The sequence below is a fragment of the Cyanistes caeruleus genome, unplaced genomic scaffold (genome assembly GCF_971803275.1).
Source record: "Cyanistes caeruleus unplaced genomic scaffold, bCyaCae1.hap1.1 HAP1_SCAFFOLD_134, whole genome shotgun sequence".
NCBI classification, from domain to species: domain Eukaryota; kingdom Metazoa; phylum Chordata; class Aves; order Passeriformes; family Paridae; genus Cyanistes; species Cyanistes caeruleus.
In genome coordinates, this window is record NW_028255931.1 from 384,250 (window position 1) to 398,454 (window position 14,205).

Consider the following 14,205-nt stretch of genomic DNA (forward strand, 5'->3'; position numbering starts at 1 on the left):
ATTATTGTATTGTCTTGGTGTGAGTGAAAAATGAGTGAGAAAAACCTATTAAAGAAATGAGAATGCATGTGTGAATGAGAGATCGTGTATAACTGTATCTTGAAGGAGGGGGAAGGTGGACTGTAACAAGAGCATTGAAAGAAGGATTTGGGGTTTGTTGCTTTTGTTGGTGGTGCTGTGAAGGGTAATTAGTGTTTTAAAGAAGTGAACTTGTGGTTTGTTTTTTTTTTTTAAGGGAGTTAAAATAGGTATTTTAAAGAAGTGAACTGGTGTTTTAAAGGAGTGAAATTGGTATTCTAAAATAGTACAATTGGTGTTCTAAATAGTGGTGCTTAAAGGAGTAGGTTGAAACAGAGAACACTTGGAAAAATGGGACAGAGAACCAGTAAGTTGGCCTTAAGAGAAAAAAGAATTAATAAAATACCAGAGGATATACCTCAAGATAGTCCCCTCGGGACCAAGCTAGCAAATTGGGATTCAGATCCTGATACAAAGGGGAAAGACAAAGTAAAAATGATCCAATTTTGCATGAAGGAGTGGGTAAAAAAGGAAATTAGACCTGATCATGTTTACTGGCCAAAATACGGGTCCTCTGAGGCTTGGATCTGCCAGGCTCTAAATATATTTGTGAATTCAAAAGAGCCATTTAATCCAGAAGAAAGAGAATATGCCTCTTGCTGGCTAGGAAACACAGAACCTCTGGGAGCCAGAGTTTTTAAAGTATCTAAAACTCCAGAGGTTGAGCAAACAGAAAATAAAAAAAAATGGGACCCCCTGGATGCTTTACCTCCACCACTGGCACAGGGAGCCCCCCCCCCGCTGCAGCCAGCCGCAGGGTTCCCCAGCCTCCGGGAATTCCTCCGCCTCCAATGGCGCTGGGAATCCTCCCACCCCCGCTGATGCTGGGAATTCCACCCGTCCCGGGAACTCCTGCTCCCCCCTTCGAACAGGGGAGTGCGCTGGGTGTCCCGACTCTGGCTTCTGCTCCACCCGCCCTGGCGGCCCCGGCTTCATTGCCGAGCTTCAGCATCCCTGCCCTGGCAGCCCCGGCTTCATTGCCAGGCTCCAGCATCCCTGCCCTGGCAGCCCCGGCTTCATTGCCAGGCTCCAGCATCTCTGTCCTGGCGGCCCCGGCTTCATTGCCGAGCTTCAGCATCCCTGCCCTGGCAGCCCCGGCTTCACTGCCGGACACCAGCACTCCGGCTGCAGCAGCCCCGGCTTCACTGCCGGACACCAGCAGCTCGGCACAGGCGGCCCTGGCTTCACTGCCAGGCCCTGCCCTCACTCCTTCTGCACTAGGGATTCCAGCTTCCCTGCCGGGCTCTGTTTCTGCCTCTTTTCCTTTGGAGGGTTCAGTGCCTGCCGCCCAGATAACATCTCTTCTTAATGAAGGGGCACCATATCAGAACACAAGACGAGCAATTAAAGCTCAAAAGCAGCCTGATAATCTCTATGTTACCAACACTAATACAAAACAAGGGAAGGGGGGTGTAAAAACAGATAGACAGGGAGAGTGGAACCAAGAAATCAATTTATTCCCATTACGAGAAGTACCTATGGGGGGAGTCCAGGGGGGAACGGGATTTGTGAATGCTCCTTTGACTTCTACAGAAGTTAGGAATTTCAAAAAGGAGATTAAAGGGCTATTAGAAGACCCTATAAGTACAGCTGAACAATTAGATCAATTCCTAGGGCCCAATATTTTCACTTGGGAAGAAATGCAATCAATAATGAAAATAATGTTTTCCCAAGAGGAAAGAGATATGATTAGAACTGCTGGGATAAAAATATGGGAAAGAGAAAACCAACAAGGCCCACCAGGAGAACAGAAATTGCCAACTGCACCTCCTGATTGGAACCAGAATGATGAAGTTGGGAGGGGAAGTATGAATGATTATCGTAATTTGATAATCAAAGGGATAAAGGAGGGAGCGCCCCGAGGGCAAAATGTTAGAAAAGCCTTTGAGGGACAACAGGGAAAAGAGGAAACCCCAACTGAATGGCTGGAAAGGCTCCGAAAAAATATGAAACAATACTCTGGAATAGACCCTGAGTCCCTAGCAGGACAAGCCCTGCTAAGGGTTAATTTTGTCACCCGGGCATGGCCAGATATTAGGAAAAAACTAGAAAAATTGGAGGACTGGCATGACAAACCCTTAAATGATTTATTAAGAGAAGCTCAAAGGGTTTATGTACGGAGAGATGAAGAAAAAGCTAAAGTGGAAGCAAAAATCATGATAGCCACTATGAGGGAAAACACCTTCCAGAAAAATCTGAATCAAAAACCCTCAGGAATTCCTCCTAAACACTCAGGGGCTAGAAGTGGGGAAAAGGGAAGAAATAAAAATCCAGCACAATCAAAATTCCCGGGGCAACCCAGGAATACCTGTTTTTATTGCAAAAAGGAAGGGCATTTTAAACGAGAGTGCCCTCACTTAAGGAGGGATCTAAAGATATTTCAAGAGACACCTCCAGAGGAAGAATAGGGAAGTCAGGGGCTCTATTATTTTTGGGGGGACAAATACCATCTGGAGCCTTTGATAACTTTAAAAGTGGGCCCCCAAGAGGAGAAATTAGAATTTATAGTTGATACTGGGGCAGAAAGGACTTGTGTTGTTAATATTCCAAAGGGATGTGATATAAGTAATGATACTGTAAAAGTAACAGGGGCAAAAGGGGAAGGGTTTAAAGTTCCTGTCATTAAAAATGTGGTCATAGAAGGAGAAACAAAAATAGGAATAGGAGATGTTTTACTAGTTCCTGGGGCTGGCAGCAACTTATTGGGAAGGGATTTACAGATACAATTAGGAATTGGGGTTATCCCAGAAGAAGGGAAAATGACAGCCAAAGTGTTAAAACTTGGCCAGGAAGATGAAGAACAAATTAACAAAGAGGTTTGGGCTGGAAAAGGAAATAGGGGTGGATTGAATATTGACCCCATAAGGGTCACTATTGAAAGGGAAGAATGTCCCATACGTGTACGTCAGTATCCTATTTCTTTGGAGGGGAGAGAAGGCTTAAAGCCAGTCATAGAAGAATTGATAAAGGATGGGACATTGGAACCTTGCAAATCTCCTCATAACACCCCCATACTCCCAGTAAAGAAACCTGATGGAAATTACAGATTAGTGCAGGATTTAAGGGAGGTTAATAAAAGAACACGAGCCCGTTACCCTGTGGTTCCTAATCCTTATACTCTTTTAAGTAAAGTCCCACCTCAACATCAGTGGTTCAGTGTGGTGGATCTTAAAGATGCTTTCTGGGCCTGCCCACTGGCAGAAGAAAGCCGAGATATTTTTGCCTTTGAATGGGAAGATCCAAATACTGGGAGAAAGCAACAATTAAGATGGACAAAATTACCACAAGGATTCACAGAGTCCCCAAATCTATTCGGGCAAGCCTTAGAAGAGATACTACAAACTTTCCCCACTCCTGTAGGAATACAAATCATCCAATATGTGGATGATCTCCTAATATCAGGAGAAATAGAAGCTGAAGTTAGAGAAGCTACTATAAAACTTCTGAATTTTCTTGGGGAAAAGGGACTCAGAGTATCAAAAGGAAAGTTACAGTTTGTGGAATCAGAGGTAAAATATCTTGGTCACCTGATAAGCAAAGGTAGCAGGAAATTAAATCCTGAAAGAATTGCAGGGATCCTATCCCTTCCTCCTCCCTCTTCAAAGAAAGAGGTTAGGAAACTGCTAGGACTACTAGGATACTGTAGATTGTGGATTGAAGGATACACACAAGCAGTAAAATTTTTGTATGAGAAATTGACAGGAGGGGACAATATAATATGGACTAAAGATGATGATGATAAATTAGAACAATTGAAATTGAAACTAGCCTCAGTACCGGCCCTAAGCCTACCCTCCTTAGAAAAACCCTTTCATTTATATGTTAATGTGGAAAACGGAGTAGCTCATGGGGTTTTAGTTCAAGAATGGGGTGGGGTGAAGAAACCAATAGCCTTTCTATCCAAATTATTGGATCCAGTGAGCCATGGCTGGCCAGTATGTATTCAGGCAATAGCAGCTACTGCTATGTTGGTGGAAGAAAGCCGTAAGCTCACCTTTGGAAGTAAATTAATTGTATGCACTCCTCATGCTGTTCGAAATGTGCTAAATCAAAAAGCTGAGAAATGGTTAACAGACTCCAGGATGTTAAAATATGAAGCAATCTTAATTGACAATAATGATTTGACAATAGAAACAAGCAGGAGTCTCAATCCGGCCCAATTCCTGTATGGGGAACCAAAAGATGATTTGGTACATAATTGTCTGGAAATTATACAATGCCAAACTAAAGTTCGGGAAGATTTAGCAGAACAAGCCCTTTTGGAGGGAAAAAAAATATATGTTGATGGTTCATCCAGATGCTTGCAAGGAAAAAGAATGTCGGGATATGCTGTACTTGATGGGGAAAATATGCAGACCATCGAAAAAGGAAGTCTACCCTCAAACTGGTCTGCTCAATCTTGTGAATTATATGCTTTAAAAAGAGCACTGGAGCATTTAGCACATAAAAAGGGGACAATCTATACTGATTCAAAGTATGCCTTTGGAGTAATTCATACCTTTGGGAAAATTTGGGAAGAAAGGGGGTTACTAAACTCAAAAGGGAAAGGACTAGTACATGAGGGACTTATTTTAGAAGTTTTAGAAGCGTTAAAACTGCCTGAGGAGATAGCTGTAGTACATATCAAAGGACACCAAAAGGGAATGACACCTGAAATAAGAGGGAATAACTTGGCGGATCAGGAGGCTAAAGAGGCGGCAGAAAATGGGGACAAACGAGTAATGTTAATTTTAACCCCAGACAGGGAAGAATTGGAAATCCCTAAATTTAATGAGAAAGAAGAAAAAGAATTACTCAAGATAGGGGGAGAACGGGATCGGTCTGGAAAGTGGAAACTCCCTGATGGGAGACAGTTACTTAATAAACCGCTCACCAGGAAAATATTAGAAGATATGCATCAGAAAACTCATTGGGGTACTCAGGCTTTGTGTGATCACTTTCTAAGGGATTTTGGATGTATTGGAATTTTTGGGGTAGCAAAACAAATAACTGAAAACTGCATAACTTGCCAAAAGGTAAATAGAAAAATAATGAGAAAAACACCATTGGGTGGCCGTGAATTAGCCTTACGGCCATTCCAAAGTATTCAAGTGGATTTTACTGAACTTCCCCAAGTCCAAAAATGGAAGTTCCTATTGGTAATAGTAGACCACTTAACTCACTGGGTGGAAGCTATTCCCGCTGCCAGGGCCACAGCTAATGTGGTGTGTAAAACTCTTTTGGAACAGATTATTCCCAGGTATGGAATGATTAATAAAATAGACTCAGATAGAGGAACACATTTTACATCTAAAGTCTTACAGCAAATAACCCAAACCTTGGGAATAAAATGGGAATTGCATACCCCCTGGCACCCACAAAGTTCAGGCCGGGTGGAAAGAATGAATCAAACTTTAAAGAAGACCTTAACAAAACTAATGATTGAAACCCAGATGTCCTGGGTAAAATGTTTACCCCTGGCTCTATTGAGGGTTCGAACACAACCCAGGTCAGACCTGGGAGTGTCACCCTATGAAATGATGTTTGGACTACCCTTCCTTACCACCCGACATGAAACCGCCACTTATGAAGTAGGAGAAGTAAGTGTCAGAAAATATGTCACCACAATTGCTAAAACACTTGAAAACTTAAGGCTAAAAGGAATGATCCCTCAAACCACCCCTTTGGAGTTCAAAATTCATAATATTCATCCAGGAGAATGGGTACTGGTAAAGACATGGAAGGAACAATCTTTAACTCCTCAATGGGAAGGTCCTTTTCAGGTACTGCTGACAACGGAGGCTGCAATCCGGACCAGGGAACGAGGGTGGATCCACGCCAGTAGAATCAAGGGACCTGTGAAGAAACCTGAGGAATGGACTATAACTTCTGAACCGGGTGATACCAAACTGACTCTAAAGCGGGGGCTGGGCGGTAATGAACTGGGACAATCCACAGGATCTAAGGGATGAGCAAAGAATCACACCTAATTGGGAAGTGAAACCAAGCCTGTATCAGTGGTTTCAAGTCCTGCCTGGACAAGTTCTGAGACACCTTCGATATCCACCTTGGGGAGGAATACTCCCACTCCAAACAGGAGGATCGGGGCTGTTTCGGTCGGGAAATCCTCATATTTTTGCTTTGGCCTGTGATCTGTATAAAGAAGGGGGAGAATTACAACTTCCATCAGTGCCACACCATATACCTTGTCTAAATCATCCCAATACGGGACATGCTAGCTGGGTTAAATATAAGTGTTTAATTTGTGGGAAAAATTGGTATTGCAGCTCACACAATCGGCGTTCTTGTTGTAGGGAGTGTCGAGCACAAAATCGATCCTCTGTCCAAACGGAGTTGCAGGCAACTGAAATAATAACTCTGCTCTGTGGATGGGAATTACTGGTGCCTGTTGAGTGGGAAATACCTGAGGAACAGTGGAATACTACTGTTAAAAGGTGTCAAAAGAGATTTGCTTGGAAATTACAAAAGAGGAAGTGACAAGGAAATAGGGGGCAAGACCAGATTGGCCTCTATAACTCGCCACCAAGAAGAATATAAAACACCTGCTGTGAGCTGCAACCTCATAGGCAGGATGGGTGGGGGTGTAATCCATACTGGACCCCTATTATTCCTTCTTCTGTCACTTATCCTTCTCCCTTTTGGGACACCAGCAAAGCCATGTTACAAATGCTATCGAAAGCTGTACATGGAAAGACGCCGGGGTTTCTTTCTTATTACCCACACCAATATCAATAGTCACTGCTATAACCCATCCAAGTTAAGTACCTGTATACATAAAGAAGAAAAATATTGGATCACAGAAAACTTAGGAGTCAGTGGTACTAGATTGGGAAGCACTTGCCCAAAAGGGGAAAAATGGATTTGTTTCACGGGGGCGGTCAAGGGAAAGACCCAAGATTTGAGAAAAGAACAAGTGATAAGAAAAAACATAAAACCAACACAGCAACCTAAACCTAACTTAACCTCACGTCAGGACTTGTATGCAAGGCTCAAACAGCAATTAAAAGGAGAAATAGATATCTCAAGACTAGGAAAAAACCTGTTTGTGGATTTAGGGGAAAGGATAAGTAAAGAACTTAACATAACGAACTGTTGGGTCTGTGGAGGAGCTTTAATGACGGAGGAATGGCCATGGAAAGGTAGTAGCATAGGCCCGGTGGAACTCCTTAAGTGGAACCGGACCAATATAAGAGGGGGGACTCGACCAGAAGGATGGATTCTAAGTTCAACAGTGATAGGGGAGGAATGTTTGTGGCGAACTGGTAAGGAATTTATTAAAGAAATAGGGAAAACTCCCTGTAAAAGGTATAAGGTTAGCAATGGAACTTCTACATGGTGGATCCCAGAGGAACCAACTCTGTATTGGACTCAAGGAAAAGTAAAAGAAAAGAATTGTGTTTATGATAATCGAACCACACTCTTCAGATGTAATGGTAAAGGGAAAAATCCTTACTCTGGAATCCCAGAAATATCTAAATTTTGGGAAAATATAAATCAACAGAAAAATGACTATTGGAAGGCACCGGATGGCTTATTTTGGATATGTGGGAAAAGGGCATACCCAAAGCTCCCTTCACAATGGAAAGGGAGTTGTACTCTGGGAATCATTCAACCAGGATTCTTCCTTTTGCCAGGACCAGATGGAGATCAATTGGGAGTGCCGGTTTATGAGGACCTAAAAAGAAATAAAAGGGAATTGTTTGGAGGACCTCAAAAATGGGGAGATGAGGAATGGCCCCCTGAACGCATACTAGAAACATATGGACCAGCTACTTGGGCACAAGATGGAAGCTGGGGATATCGAACCCCAATTTACATGCTAAATCGCATTATAAGACTCCAAGCTGTGGTAGAAATCATAACCAATGAAACAGCTGGGGCTATGGAATTAATAGTCAGTCAGCAACGCCAAGCCAGAGCTGCAATATATCAGAATAGACTGGCTTTGGACTATCTATTGGCTGAAGAAGGGGGTGTTTGCGGGAAATTTAATACATCAGATTGTTGTTTGCAAATTGATGACAATGGAAATGCCGTTCTAGATATCGCCAAGAACATTAGAAAAATAGCCCATGTGCCAGTCCAAAAATGGGAGTCAATGATGACCACTAATTGGTGGGATAACCTGCTGGGGACAGAATGGTGGAAGAAGCTAGGTTTCTTCCTCCTATGCGCTACAGCTGGTTTAATATTCCTTCCTTGTCTAATCCCCTGTTTCATCCAACTAATTACCAAAGTGGTGCAGGGCATGCAAATAGTAGCAATGCCTACAGAACCAAAATTGGCCACATCTGGAACGGCACAAAAAATCATGGTATTAAGAAAACAAAATAATGTGAAAGATCCATTGGAAGAAGCTAAACTGATTTGTGAGAAAAATGAACGAGTGCTAGAAGCTAGAAAACAAGAATTATTGCTCAAGCCAAATGATTTATAAAAAAAATAAAAGGAGGGCTTGTTGTGAATTCATGTTGTAAATATTGGCTTTTCACAATTATTCTGATAAATATATTATATGCTTTCACTATATTCTTTTCTCTCTTAGCAAGTTATAGGCTTAGATAGGAATTCTGAATGGTAAGGATATGTCTCATCTGGAGAAGGCAAGATAACTCCAACAGGCAAGACAATGGGAGGATCAAGCTGTGGAAAACAGGCTGTTATCAGCAGCAGGAAATGGAGAGCAAACTGTGACCAAAAAGCCGGTACCAGGACGTTAGCAAGGGGGAAAGATATGAAGCCCATCTGCTCTCTGAGGAAGTATAAGGGGCCTGGACTCTTATCAACAAGTGACCATCTGCAGCAGAAAGGAAACCAAAAACTCCGAAATAATGCTGACCAGCTAGACCAGCAAAAATTATGCTGACCAACAGAAAATAAAATTGAAAAAATATGATCCAAGAAGGTGGAACCAGGGAGGGGACATGCTTGAATATGCATTAACCTCTCGCAGCAAGAATGGGATAAAAAGGACACTCCTGAGATACCAGGTGTGCTCTTGGCAGCGCGCCAAGGCACCCGGCCGTATCTCTTTGCTTTACTTTATGTCTCTTATTGTCTTTATTAAACATTTTTAAAATTTTACAGGAGTGAACTTCGTTTTTCACACGTTGGTTTAATGTTCATTGGTTTGAAGGTGTGGAGTTGTTAGGATTTGGTTTCCTGTTGCAGCCGGATTTCTGTGCCTGTGATGTGAATTAGGTGGGCACTCCTGGATTTCCTGCTCAGCCTTTTCCAGACCAGATGTCTCCAGCTGTGCCTGGGGCAGGGTCTGGGGTAGATGTTGGTTGATGTTTGTTGCTGGCTGTTGATGTTTTGTTGATGGTCATTATCTTGGGGGGAATCTTTTGGGCTATTCCCAATCTGTTGAGATGTTAATTTCATCTCTGCTGAGTGGTGGAAAAGAAACATTAAAATTCCTTTCCCCAAGGCAAATGCAAACCAAGTCCCTTCAGAGAAATAAGATTTGAAGCCATTTTCAAGTTGGTCTATTTTGCCAGCAGCTAATCCCAGGCAGGGCAGAGTGTGAGTGTCATTGAGAGGCAGAGTGGAATTGTCCCGGTGCCTTCCCCAGCAGCTGTGGCGAGGGCAGGCACAGAAAGGCCTGAAGCTGCAAGAGTGAGAGCAAGGATTGTCCCGCAGTGGCTGGAGATGGCAAAGGAGGGTGGCCAGGCCGAGGATTTGAGCAGAGGATCTGTGGGCAGGCGCAGGGGCTTCCCCCGCTGGGGAGCCCTGGCTGCTGCTGCGTTGCCTTCAGTGCAGGCTCAGGGGTGGCCTGTTTAATATTCCCTTCCAGTTCAGATTTCTGAGTCTGGAAGAGCCATGGCTGGGGCATCAATCAGTTTATTTTTTTCATTTTGTTAAGTTCTGTTCTCTTCTTTATGTCCACTCAGTAAAATTGAGGCTATCTGGGGCTAAAGAAGTCATACAATGCTCAGGCCAGAACAAAGAATCCTCAGTCCAGCTCCTGCAGTTCCCTAATTATCCTAAGAATTGTTTCAGCTCCATTTTTGTCCTGGGAAACATTATTTCTCAGATTCCCTGAACTCTCTCTGAATCAATACACCACAAACCCTCAGTCAAAAATTGTTTCCAATATTTAACCATTTTCTCTGTCATTTGCCATTTCTTTTTTTTCAGCTACTCAAAGCTGCTTTTTTGCCTGAAAATGAAGCCATTTCACAGAGGCTTCCTCTACCTCTTCTCCTTGTTTTTCTGACTGGATCAAGTCATCCACATCCTGCATGAAGCCAGTCCCTGGGGGTGAGGTCAATTCCTTTGATATTTCCTGCAAGGCTTGCCCCAATCAGGCCGGTGCTTCCGTGCATCCCTGCAGAAGGACCGTCCATGTCTTGAGCATTTTCCCTTCTAGCTCTTGTTGCCAGCCCAAGGCAGAATTGTGTTTGCATCCTCTGTGAGTGGGCAGATCCCCAGAAAGCATCTTTTGCATCAAGTTGTGAATGGCAGCAGTGTGAGGAGGGCACCTGGTTCAGGCTGGTGTAAGGATCTGAGAGTGTGGGGTGCCTCGGTTTCATCATCTCATTTCTTCTTCTTGGGTCCTGCAGCATTCTGTGGATTCCATTGGATTTCTTGTTTGGCAGGATAGGAGCATTCTAGGGAGCCATCCCTGGCTGCCCAAGCCGTGCCTTGAGCAGGACTCCCAGACAGGCTGTGAGCCCTTCCTTCCCTCCCTTGGAACAGGGGATTGCTTTTGGACACCTCTTGTCCTGGTTGCTTCAGGGAAATTTGGAGAGGCTCCATATCTAATTTTGCCAATTTCCCTGGGGCTGCCCACACTTGTGGGTTCACTTCAGCCTAGGCTCTGCCAGACATTTGATGCAGAGGTACAGCAGAACCAACCTCTGTATCCCCTTTGGCAATATTAATTTGCATTCCCAATTTAGCCATCAAATCCCTTCCCACTAAATTACAATCACAATTGTGAGCAAATAAAAATTCCTGCATTTTAAACCCATCCCCCACATCTGCTAATAGTGGCTGAATAAAACACACCCACTCATCTTTCCTACTTAGTGCCTTAATAGCTAAAATATTCCCTAGCACCTTTAGGTGTAAGATTCCGAGTGGATGGGGAGGCCCCTGTGTCCATCAGGAAAGGTCTCCTCTGGATCCAGAGCCACCCTGGATGTTCCCAAGGGCTGCAGTGTGGTGGGTCCCTGGTGGAATGGGAGCTGTGCCACCGCTAAGAATGCGTGTCCATCAAGGGCTGGACTTGCTGGTGCTGAGGGTGCTGCTGTCTGTGCTTGCAGTGTCCTTGTGCCCTGCAGCTGGAAGGCTGATTCCTTGCCAGGGGCTGTTTGGGTGGGCTGTGCCCTGGCCAGGAGGGCAATGCCTGTGCCAGGTGCTTGTGGCTGAGGGTGTCCCCTGGGTGCCGGGGCCCCCTTGGGCCCTGGGCTTGATCCCTCAGGGGCTGTAGGAACTGTGCCATGGCCTTTGCCTTCAGCTTGGCCTTTTGCTCATCCCTTGCTGCATTCAGCTGCTGAGCCTTTGTGAGCAAGTGCTGCAGGGGCTTCTTCTGTCGCTGCTGCAGCCCCCTCAGTGCCTGTGGGTGCTCATCGTGTGGCAGCTGCTGAGCTTTCTGCACAATCCTTCCTTTCTCCAGGGACCCACCAGGAAATGCTTAAAGGATCATGTGGATCCTTGCAGGTCTAATCGCCATTTGTGAGCTGTTCCTTCCTCGTGCTGGCTGTGCTGAGGCTCCCCTCCCCAGCCCGTATCCCAGAGCCGGTCCCTGTCCTGCCGCAGTGTCCAAAGGCGGCCCCCCCGGCGGGCAGGGCCGGCAGCTCCACGGGGCCGGGCAGCGGCCGGGGCGTCCCGCAGCCTCCTGGGGGCCGGGGGCCACTGCCGGCCCTGCCCGGGGGGTGCTGGGCTCAGGCAGCGCCCGGCGCTGAGCCCCGGCTGCCCCACAGCCCCGGCCCGGCCCCACAGCTCCCCACAGGCCCCCAGCCCGTGCTCCCGGTGCCGCAGCTCTGCGCCCGCTCCTGCCGCTCCCAGCTCAGAGAAACCCCCTGAAATCCTCACCTCCTTGTTTTCCTGTCCTCCAAAACTGGGATACAAAGGATCTGAGTCAGCTGGCAAATCTGAGGATAAGACCCTTCTGAAAATCCTTCCAATCCTCAGTATTTTTCTCTTTTTCCTCTTTTATATAATCATTTTTCTTACCCCATGGATTCCTCCTGCTGCTTCTTGCCTTAAGCACATTCCTGCACACTCCCCTTCACCCAGTCCCTTCCCAGCACACCAACACCATCCATCCCCTGTTGTCTAAATCCCTTCTGGACTTCCCTTCTTGCCCCCCTGGGTGTCCATGTCCTTAATTCCCTCTGGGAGAATGTGCAAACGACCTCACCATGCTCCCCAGGGACCCTTGAGAGATATTTTGGGATCCTCATCCCTTTTGCTGGGACCCCATTGTGGCTTTCCCTTTTGTCCCCTCCCTGGGTGCCCTGCCATGTTCACTCCCCGAAGATGCCACTGTAGTCACTGCTGAGATTTTCAGTGCTCTCTCCCTGCCGACTCTTGAGAGCCGCCCTGATCCGTCCCTCGTCTGTCTCCTGCTCACTCTCGGGTACCCAATCAATGCCCGGTGCCGCCGCCAGCCGAGGGAGCCGATCCCCCAAACTGGGTGAGGCCCCTTCAGCTGCACTCACTGCCCGCCGGCCCGGACGGTGGAAGGAATTGCGGAGGAGCCCCAAGGTGTGTGGAAAAATTGACATCCCCAGAGGTTTCTGTCCACAAGGAAGACAGAGGAGTCCTGTAACAGTAATTTCATTCATAAAAATAGGGAGAGGCCATGGGACATTTCCTGTGGGGTCTCTCCAGTTGTTGGCAGACACAGCCTCCTTTTCATCCTAATTTTCTTGGTCACATCTCCCTCTCCCTTTCCCCACTGGCTGAAGTCCTGGAGAAGTACAGACTTCTCAATGCACCCCACTTCTGTATAGCTAACAATATTGATGGCTGTGTTAAGTCTTTGTTGTTCTTCTGGAAGTTGATGAATTTAGCAGGACCTTGGCTGAGCAGCAGTCTGTGTCATCAATTCATAACATTTTGTGCAGCTGATGGCTCCTCCTGTCACTTCCTTATGTCCACGTCCCTGGCCCTATGTGCAATGAGGTTGAGGGGATCAGTTTGTAAAGAGGCTTTGTTGTTGTTCCTTTGCTGGGGTTGCCCCGTTTTGGGGCCATCCCCCCTGGAGCAGGGTGTCCCCCCTTGGTGCAGGCGCAGGGCTCAGGCAGGGCTGAGCCAATCAGAGCGCGCGGCGCTGATGACTCATCAGTGTCCAGGCAGAGCCGCAGCTGCCAGCGTTCCCCAGCTGGAGCCCAGCTGCGCCCCTCCCCCCCGGGCCTTGGCGCCCCCCTGGAGGGGAATTTGGGGAGGTGGGAGGGGGGAGCGCCAAGGCCGGGCCCCCCCGCGCTGTGGTGGCGGGAGCGGCTGCAGTGGGGAGCGAGTGCGGGTGGAAGCGGCCGAGAGCCCAGCGCTGCCCCAGGCCGAGCTGGCCCAGCTGCATCCGTGCCCCTGCGGTGGGATGCTGTGGGACTGGGGGGGAAGAGGGAGGCGGCAGTGGGTGCTGGGCCTGGGGGCAGGAGGAGAAGGGAAGGAGAAGCAGGTTTGAAGAACAAAACGGTCGAAGGATTCACGTGGGAGGAGCAGGTGCAGGAGGAGGAGAAATAGTAGGAGGAAGAGGAGTGGGAGGAAGAGTAGGGCCACAGGAGGAGGTGGGAGAGAAGGAAGAGGAAGCAGGACAACGTTCCATTCTCCCTGTATGTGCAGTCCCAGGAGTGTTGCCCTGGAGGTGACTGGTGAGGGGATCCACGATTTTGATGGGACTGAATCTTGGTGTTTCTGAACTTTTTTGGGCTAAATATTGGTGCTTTGTTTTTTTGCAGGGGCTGAATCTTTGTATTCTGGAGGAGGTTTTTCCTGAATTTGGTGTTTGGGTAGTTTTTCATCATTGTTTTGATGTTTGGGCTGAATCTTGGTGCTTTGCTTTGTTACAGACACAAGATGCCCAATGACTTTCTGAGATGAACTTGGGCATGGAGGAACCCCCAGCCCAAGACGCTCTCCTCTCCTTTTCCTCCTAACCAGGAATTTTCATTCCCA

At 46.7% G+C, this 14,205-nt stretch overlaps 1 protein-coding gene across 1 annotated transcript in view; it reads left to right on the forward strand.

The window, feature by feature from the left end:
* Positions 1 to 14,205, forward strand: part of LOC147646012 (uncharacterized) — a 212,744-nt gene that overhangs the window by 197,801 nt on the left and 738 nt on the right. The window lies entirely within an intron of this gene.